This window comes from Lygodium microphyllum, chromosome 3 (genome assembly GCF_053477565.2).
Source record: "Lygodium microphyllum isolate KBCC chromosome 3, Lygodium_microphyllum_v1.1.10, whole genome shotgun sequence".
Classification (NCBI taxonomy): domain Eukaryota; kingdom Viridiplantae; phylum Streptophyta; class Polypodiopsida; order Schizaeales; family Lygodiaceae; genus Lygodium; species Lygodium microphyllum.
In genome coordinates, this window is record NC_141137.1 from 158,244,440 (window position 1) to 158,253,677 (window position 9,238).

Below are 9,238 nucleotides of genomic sequence, written 5' to 3' on the forward strand. Positions count from 1 at the left end.
TAGCCAAGTGCCAGTCCCATGGCACTGCAGTGGGACAAGGGGCAAGTTAGGTCGGCTGGTAGGTGGAACAGGTAGGTGGGTGGTTAGGGATGATGACCCGAAGTGAGTCCGGTGTGCGTTAAGCTCCATGAAGACACTCGGCCTCTGTCACACAGTTGTATCCAGTCATCTTGTGAGTATGAGAAGTGCTTGAAGCAATGCAATGATGGTATTGAAGGGATTTATTCTGGTAAAACCCCTTGAACTCTGTTTGGCTTGAACCCCATGGCTTTGATTGAAGATCCGTGCCTTGGATGTGAAGGTCCTTGGACCGATGGAATCAATAAGCTATCCGTGGATCTTGAGGCATAGGTCATGGATCATTGGACGATGCAGTTCCAAGATCTATGCCAATGGCAGTCTTACCTTGAGCTGGTTCGATCATGGTGGCCATCAGCACCAGGAGGATGGCTGGAGGCCGGCACGCTTTGGGTCCTTAAAGGGTGCCATGGGTGATGGTCTTCCATGGGGAGCCATCGCTTGAGAGTCAACATAACCTGGAAGAAAAGTTGTGCCCTCCCTAAGGGGTGTGCTACTTGCCGTATAGTGTGTTGTGCTCATGGCAGTGGAACTGGGAGATGGGTCTAGCCTTGGGCAAGCCCTTGGTAACGTCCCACACTTGAGAACCCAGCTTGTGCTTCGTTGGTGGTGCGGTACGAGCCTTAGGGTGACAGGTCTGAAAGTCCTGCCCTTGATATACCCTAAGCGTGAAGTGGGGGAGGGGGCTAGGGAGATCCCTAGGTGCTTTTTTTTTTTTTTTGCAGATGAGACATAGGCCCAAGTATCTTAGTCTGAATGAGGAGGAGAAGGTGGGTGGAGAGACTTGCTCAAAAATTGGCGACTCTGTATGTAATTCTTTAGATTCATGCGGACATGTAGGGAGGTAGTGGAGAGGAAGGGGTGGTTGCATCTAGTAAACTGGCTGTCGTTCATGTCCTCTAGGAGGGCTAGGCAAAAAGAAGGAAGGAGAGTAGCCCTCATCATGAGACGAGCCATGGCACAATTATCTATAGCATTAGGGTCGAAGAATAGGGGAGGCAGGCCACGCTCTTGTGTAGTCGAGTCCTGCTTAAGGAGTAGCCTAAGTAGCCTAAGATAGTTACAGGTGGTTATAAAGGCGGGGTCAGGACATGAGGAAAAGTCCGCAAGGAAGCGCATCATAGACTCGTATAGGCTTTCTGCGGTAAAAAGAAGGGCGTTGTCGAAGGATGCTACAGTGGAGTTATAAATGACGGGAAAGTCATATCACCCGTGGAGGGTGGCATCAAAATCTATGCCTACCCTTCGAGGGTACGCCATATAAGTAGGGTCATTCCGCTCGAACGGCAGGGTATTACAAAAAGCCATCCAGGCGAGCATGCTTATGTCGCATACTCGTGTCCTCCACAGGGGTTGGTCCCTATAGTTTTGTACAGTGTGGGGGATTTCAAAAACTTTATCTTGCTAGTAGTCGTCCGCTTCAGTGTCCCAAGAGGTTGGGGTCTTTTCCCGCTCTTCCAGCCATTTTTTCCCCAGCCGGCCACCAACCACGATTACCTCGTCCATCACTTTGAGGGAGAGGCGCGAACGGTAGCACGGCTGGTTTGGCTCTCAGCTTCTGTCTGGCCTCCTCCACCAGCTTTTTTTGCCTTTCTTTAGAGATGGCTTTTCTTTCTACAGCAGCTGGATCTGCTTGTGGTGGGTCTTGGGCCTGTGGCGAGGGGGGTTGCGGGACCACATCTTCCCTAAAGCGATTTACATCGATTTCTAGCTCTGCTTCTTCCCCTTGCCGTTCTGCGTGTACTGTTTCTTCCTCGAACCCGAGGGCATCTATTTCTTGGGGGGTTAGGCCAGCCCTCATCAGGTATTTTCGCTATTCCTCCAGACCCAGCCTAACCTCCGTCGGTAGTGGGGGCATCTGTAGTCCAGCGTGTAGGGCTCTTCTTGCCATGCCAAGCTTCCTATGTACTGCTTCCAGCGGCTCTCCTTGTGCTGTGTGGGTGGCGTCCAAGATGGTATCGAGGAAGATCTTTTGTTGAGCGCTGAAGGCCACTTGGGCTGCCTCCGCCTTGCTCTCCGCGATGATTTTCTCTTTTTCTGTTAGAGCAAGGCGGCGTGCCAGTGTCTTCACCCTCCTCTCGTTATGCGCGGCCCACTCCTCTACCCTTTTGTTCATCACTTCCAGGCCCTCCCCTTGTCTTAAGGTCAATATCATGATTTTCTGTCCATAATCCTCTAGTTCCCTGACCAGCCTCTCTTGTTCTTGTCGTTCAGAGGTCAGCTGATCTGTTAGGCGCTTGAGCTCCTCCTACTGCTCCTCCATGCCTCGTTTCCTTTCTTCGTCCCTAGCACTCAGCTCCACCCTGAGTGCATCCACCTTAGCAGCTTTCGCAGCAAGCTCCTGGTACTGCACTATTAGAAGCTTGTGCCCTCTTTGCATGTTTACTAACTCTTGCATCTCATTCATCGTAATTAGCCGGTGGCATCATCATTGCGTGAATAGGTGAGGTGGAGGCTTCGACTTTTTGCTTTTTGGGCTCTTGCTTGGATTCTGCATCCGTGGCTGGCCTTTTCTGTCCTATGGCCGTAGTTTTCATGCTCTGCCACTGGCCCATTTCTTTGTTGATAAAATATTGCATCCACGCCACGAAATTTGACACATATGCACTAGTGGGGATGCTGGGGGTGACGGTGGTGAGTTCCGCGGGAGGTACCAGGAGGGTAGGGATTGGATGGAGCGGGGCCTTGCCTTTGCCTTCGGAGACTGGGGGTGGCACGAACTCTGGCACCTGTGTGTTGGATCCAGGCCCCTCTTCTCTGCATGGGCTCAGGTTCCTTAGTTCGTCTGCTCGGCACTGCTGTTCGATGGACCGTCGTGTGGCCTCCGCCAGGTCCTCCTCCTCTTTCCTTCATAGCTCCTCCTCTTCTTCCTCCGCTTTCCTCTTCCTTTCCTCCTGCCTTTTCTTCTGCTCCTCCTGTTTTTTCCCTTTATGTTCTTTTTTCCTCCTTTTCCCCGCTTCAGCTTCTTGTTTTGATGCCTCCTTGGCTTTCTGCAACTCCTCTCTTTCCCTCTGCTCCTCCTGCTTTTTCATTCTCTCTCTCTCTCTCGCTTCTTTCAGGGATTCCTTCTTCGCCCTTTCCAAGTCTTCCCTTTCTTTCTTCCTGCCTTCATCACCCTTTTTCTTCCCCTGCACCGCCTTTTTCTTCGTTGTCCTGACTGCCTTCTTACTAGTTGGTACTTCCCCTTCTTCTTCTGTTTCTGTTCTGTTGGTGGATCTGTCTTTGTCCTATCGAGGGGGCGACTTCTCCGGCGTTTCTCCTTTTCCCTCCTCCGGCTCATGTGCTGCCTTTACTGCCTCCTGAATTAGTGCAGTCAAGACTCCTCCGTAGCCGATGAAAGAGGCCTTGGAGGAGGCTTTCTTCCTTTCCGTCACCTTAGAAGCCGGAGATTCTCCTCCTGTTGGTGCACTTCCCAGGGCTAGTGCTTTGGCTGCTTGATCGATAGGGTTCCGCACGTAGCCATTCCAATCCACCTCATCTAGAGTGTGGGCTGCTACATTCTCCAGCATTGGCACACTAATCCGATGCATTAAGGAATTGTAATATTGGTTGGAGAAGAGCATGTGCACCAACTTGGCCTACAGCCTGTCATCAGTGTCAGGGATGTCCTGGATGCTTATGTCGTCGTTTGTAAGTACCTCTTCCTTCTTCATTTTCAGCAAGGCATAAACATCCCTTTTTTGCCGCCTTTCTGTCTAGGTACCAATCCCAGAGCTTTTTCCACCAAGACTGGGTCCAATCGGACCTGTACCTTCTTTGCGCCCTCTCCTCAACCTACTGTTACAGTGCCCCCTTCCTGGTTTGAATTGTATGTTTTGAGGAATTCCACGCATTTGAAGTGATCCGGCTCCTGCGAGAAATTTTCAATGTATTTTGTCAGGTTGCACTATTCCACCACCCTTCTGGCTACCTCCTCCTTCGCTACCACGACTCCGATGTTGTGGATGGTTCGGAACTTCAGCTGGCCAAAGGCGCGATTCTCCAATTGGATGCAATATAGCTCCCTTTCCTCGTCAATGAACGGGAGTTGATGGGCGCGGTCTTGCTGCGACATGTTCTGCTCCTGCCATAATTCGTAACTTCCGTTAGTATTTTCCGCATAGCACTTTGCTGTTTTTAAACTCTTGACTGAATTTTTAGAAGCCATTTTTCTCATACTAATGCTTATGTCTTTCACTACTTTTACTTTACCATACCCCCTTTTTATTCATTTCCTATCTAATTCCTTTCACACGTACATACCCACCTTTCTTCCGGCTGAGAGAAGAATCCTTCCTAGGATTGGGAGTTAAAGGGTGGCGTTGGTCCTGTTGGGGTAGGAATTTACGTGTGAAGAAGCCACGTATAGAATCGTGGATTGTATTCTAGTTGCACATGACAATCGAGAGCAGTCGGTTGGATAGAGACCTGGGAGATGTAGGTCAAGACATCATGAAAGAGATCCCCGGTATTAAGGCAGCTGGCGACATGTAATTCCTCTTTGGTGAGGAGTTGGTCAATATAGGGGTGGGCGAGCACATGGTCGTCCAATTGCTGATTTCGGGTGATGGCCAAAACCCTAAAGGAGATGGGTGCCACATAAGTGGGGTCGTATTCAATGGTTTTAATTGCCCTACGTTGCTCAGCATTGGTCATTATTCGGCAACCTTTTTTCTCCCATTGGATTCGTAGAGCAAAGCACTGCTATAAGGACGTGGAGGACGAGCTTGCCATCTGAATGAGCTCATGCATCTCGTGTTTAGGAACAGAACGGGGAGGCTTTCGATATGAAGTGACTTGGCATCTGAGGGCCGCTTGCTCCTTTGAGATTTCATCGTTTGATATTAGTTCGGTAGCGATTTTGGGGGATTTAGTAGTTATAAGTTCGTATTCCTCCCATGTGCATGGTAATGCAAGAACCTCCGAAGCAAGGGTTCTGTCAAGGAGGCCTAGGTCTAGCCTCTCATAGCTCCTAGCGAATGTGGTAAAAGTGTCATCCAACAGCCTAATGCAGGTTATTAAGTTATCCCTAGAGGTCGCGGCAAGGTCGTTAGCCAAGGAGAGGAAAGGTCGTATCGCGTATGAGGGTTTAAGACCTGCTGGTGGGGATGGTGCAACTGGACTGGATAGTGGTGACTCCCTCATCGGTGTCACAGGTTGGGCTTTGCACGCAGAAGCACATTGAGGTGCTGTAGGAAGCTCTGGGGGCCCGAAGGTTGGGCTGGGTTCTGAGTGAGTAGTCATAGGGCTTTTTAAGCCCTCTGGATTAAGCAGGTTTAAGGCTTGTGGCGTTTGCTTTGGTCGATAGATGAGTTGAGGCTTACTAGCCGCAGCTGGCAATGGCATGCTGATTATGTGCTGGGTACCACATGTGCAAGCCTTCCGCTGTAGGGTGATATCACTTGTAGATGAGCTTTTTAGTTGGCCATTTTTAGGCATCCAAATCTAGGGGTTGCCCTCGTAGTATCCTTGTGTCTGCAAGAGATCCTTAGGAATCCATCGCAGTGTGGTTGCTTGTCTATGGCAATAGCGTCTATACTGCCTCCTAGGCCGGAACGGCTGATGTTTTTGGCAGTTGGGGTCCCGTTTGGGCGGTGTACCCGAATGTGGTTCCTGCCATTTTGGCACCCACATAAGTCTGGACTCCTTGACCTTGTGAGCATTCTTGGTGGATTTGGGCCTGGGGTTGAGTGTGTGGCACAAAGCCATAGGTTTCTCCAGTTTAGACTGGGTCTGGAGCGTAGTCCTAGGGGTTTCTACCGGTGGCGTTGTGATGGTGGAGGAATCATGATAGCCCTTGCTGAAGGCCGTCACTATACGGGTGTTGCCGATGGCAAGATGAATGCGGTTTAGGTTGTAATCCACATTACAGTGCGTTAGCTTCTTGAAGGTACGACCCAATAGTGACACATTACCGGCTTCTTTAGTGTTAGGCAACACATGGAAGAAGGATGGTAAACTTTCAGTCTCAATGGAAACAAGTACCTTGCACTTCCCCAGGAGTGAATAGGCAGTACCCCCAAATGGGGTGAGGTTGGCATTAGTGGGCTGTAGCGTCGGTTGACCAATGCGTGTCCAATGGTCATGCATCAAGATGCTGTAGTTGGCCCCTTCATCAATCAAGGCGTCGAAAGAATACACCGCGCCTGCGGTGACTGTGATTCGTAGATATGCCGGTGCCACTGCTTCCTCGTCCTGATCCGTAAGGTCGGTTACAGTTGCCATTCGGACGTTCAGCGGGGCTTCTAGCATGGGTGGCTCATGTAATGGATGGGAAGGAGGATAGTACTTCTTTACGCGACTGCCATTAAAAAAGCCTACTCCTTCACCATCAAGTGTCTCCAACTCAACATTCCCGGTTCTACCAATCATGCGTACTCTAAAAGGGCCTAGTCCTTGGAACTTCATCTTCTATTTGTGTCCTTTTACTGAGTATAGCAGAACAAGATCCCCTTGTTCGAAGTCTCACTGCTTGACATGCTTGTCAAACCACATCTTTCGTCAAGCCTTCTCGCAGATGAGTGTGTGGGTGGCTAGAAGACGAGTTTTTGACAGGCGTTCCAGCTCAGTCAGGCGTTGCGTCCATGCTTCATTCCCTTCCCATCATTCTTGGAGTGCTATTCTCAGGCTAGGGACGAAGAATTCTACTGGTAGAATTGCTTCAGTCCCATAGGTCAGCCTAAAGGGGCTTTGACCCCGACGGCCGTTTTATAAGCTGTGCGGTAGGCCCACAAGGCTGCCATCAACTTGTTGTCCCAGTTGCTTCTTGAGGCTGAGACTACCTTAGTCAGGATGTTAATAAGAATTTTGTTAGTTGATTCTGCTTGGCCATTAGCTTGAGGGTAGTATGGCGAGGATTTGCGATGGATGATAAGAAAGGTGGATAGGAGATGTGCTATCACTTTGTTGATGAAGTGTGTGCCTTGGTCGCTAACTAGTTTGATGGGGCAACCGAAGCGCGAGATCACTTGCTCCCATAAGAACTTGGCAGTCGTTCTAGCGTCATTTTTTCGTGTTGCTCTTGCCTCTGCCCATTTCGTGAGGTAATCCGTGGCCACACGATGTACTTGGCTTGTGAGTATTGCGTTGCGGGGCTGATTGGTCCTATGAAGTCAATTCCCCATTTTTCGAAGGGTTGGCGAGCAATAATTGGGGTTAACTCCATTTGATCCTTACGAATCGGAACTTTTGTCCGCTGGCACTCGTCACAATGCTTAACAAATCGCTTGGCGTCGCGGAAAAGTGTGGGCCACCATAGTTGGGACTACAATACCTTCCATGCTATCGTGTCTTCGCTAAAGTGTCCACCTGCAATGCCGCTGTGCGCTTCTGAGAGCACATCATGCATCTCATGTTCACACACACACCTACGTAGCAATCCGTCTTGCCCCAACCTATAGAGTTGGCCTGCAATCAGCTCTGGTAGGGTTGGAGCTTCAATATCAAGCACCTAAGTCGTGCCTTTTCTATTGGTCGCTTAGGTAGTCCGTGCTCGAGCACTTGGACTATGTCATCTGCCCAGTATGGCATTAGATCAACCTTAAATAGGTCTCTCTCTCTAGACAGGTGGAATAAGTGGGCGTCAGGTAACTCGTCAATGATGCCTTGTCCAGCTACTTCTCCTGTGGGTATACGGGACATGTGATCAGCCATGTAATGCTGTTTTCCCTTTCGTACCACCACGGAGAAATCGAACTCTAGGGGCAGGAGGAGCCATCGAGCTATGCGTCCTGTAGCACAAGGTTTGTTCACTAAGTAGAGCAGGGCTTGATGGTCCACGAAGAAAATGAAAGGTGTGGCCAATAGATAGTGCCAAAATTTCTTCACGGCAAACACCATGGCTAGTCCCTCCCTTTCTGTTGTTGAATAATTCATCTCCATCTCAGTGAGTTGTCTGCTAGCAAAGCTCACTGGGTAGTCCAAGTTATGCTCACCTGGTTGGCACAACACTGCTCCCACGGCAAACTTAGAGGCGTCAATGTGTACGTGGAAGGTAGTGGTCCAGTCCGGGGCTCATAGAATCGATGCTGTTGTTAGAGCCTTTTTCAATTGTTCGTATGCCCGTTGGCATGCTTCGGTCCACTCGAAGATGATTAGTAGCTTGTACAATGGCCTAGCGATCAGCACGTAGTTCAATACAAACCGCCGATAGTATCCTGTGTGACCTAAGAAGCATTCAACTCCCTTGTAATTACTTGGGGGTGGAAGGTCAATGATAACCCTGGCCTTCGAGAAGTCCGTGGCAATGCCGTTCTTCGACACCACGTGTCCTAAGATGCATCCGTGCTTCACCCAAAACTGACATTTTAAGGGGTTCAGGGAGAGGCGATATAAGCGACACCATTCAAAGACCATGCGGAGTTTGTCTAGGTGTTCAATCTAGGTTGAATGGACACACAGGTCATCAACAAAGACCCCTAACTCCTTGCGAAGCATGTCCTTGAATATGGTGCACATAAGGCGTTGAAAGGTGGCGGGGACATTGGTTAACCCAAAGGGCATGACTACGTACGCAAAGATGCCCCACTCGGTGGCAAAGGCGGTCTTGTGCCTGTCTGCAGGATGCACTTGCGCCTGGTTGTACCCCGAGAAGCCATCCAGAAAACTGTAGGCTTCCTTGCCTGCCACCCTCTCAAGCATGTGCTCGGTGTACGGCAAGGGGTAGTTGTCTCTCTTCGTAGCAGCGTTCACCTTCTTGTTATTGACGCACACCCGGATCTTGCTGTTCTTCTTCATCACAATGACTATGGGTGACACCCAGTCTGTGTGCTCAATTTCTTAAATGAATCCAGCTCTCATCAGCTTGTCGATTTCCTCTTTGACAGCATGAGCATGCTTTGGATTCATGGGGTACGATCGCTGCTTGACCGGCATTGCATCCGACGTCATGGGTATGTTGTGAGTCACAACACTCAGATCTACCCCTCGTAGCTCTTCTAAGGACCAAGCAAATACGTCTATGTACTCCCGCAAGAGAGCGACAAGACTCAACTCTTCTTCACTAGTCAAGTCCTTGGCAATGAACACCGGTCGAGGTACTTCCCCTTCCAGGGCTAGGTTTAGCTCCTTGACCTTGATTGGCCCTTAGATTGGTTCGCTTGTTTGCCCTTGGCGCTTGGCACCTAGCAGAACCACTACCCTATCCCCTTTTTTGAATTTAGTGAAGCGTTTAGGGAGGTCT